Raw genomic sequence first — 462 nt, 5'->3', positions numbered from 1 at the left:
AAAAATCTATAAAAGTATCAGAGTAAATGTATATTGAGATCTACAGCTTCTCAGTGGAATTAATATTTTATCAGTCTAAGCATGAACTATCAAGTGTAGAAGAGTTAATCAAGTACGAATACGTTCGTTACCTGATGAGTCTTCTTGGATTTTTTCCCCGTTTCTGCTTTACATTGACTTATTAATTTTATAGAGCATTTGGTAAACAATAGCGTTGACGGGGCTACAAGTTTACAACGAATCTATCACCGGTTCATTGCATTTCTGACGATCAGAGTGACAAGCGATTGCCTAGCCAACATGGTGGAACAAGTGAAAGTCAAAATATTTTTATGTGAAAGCACTAGTTGTTCGGCTTTCACATCGTTGTTTACGTCTTATGGCAATATAAATCCCGCGCGCACGCGCGTGTTTATTCATGCCGTATGCAATAGAAGCAGTACTAGATTAAAATAGCCATTT

The sequence above is a fragment of the Octopus bimaculoides genome, chromosome 10 (genome assembly GCF_046866305.1).
Source record: "Octopus bimaculoides isolate indiv1 chromosome 10, ASM4686630v1, whole genome shotgun sequence".
NCBI lineage: Eukaryota > Metazoa > Mollusca > Cephalopoda > Octopoda > Octopodidae > Octopus > Octopus bimaculoides.
Note: the sequence above shows the minus strand (reverse complement) of the source record.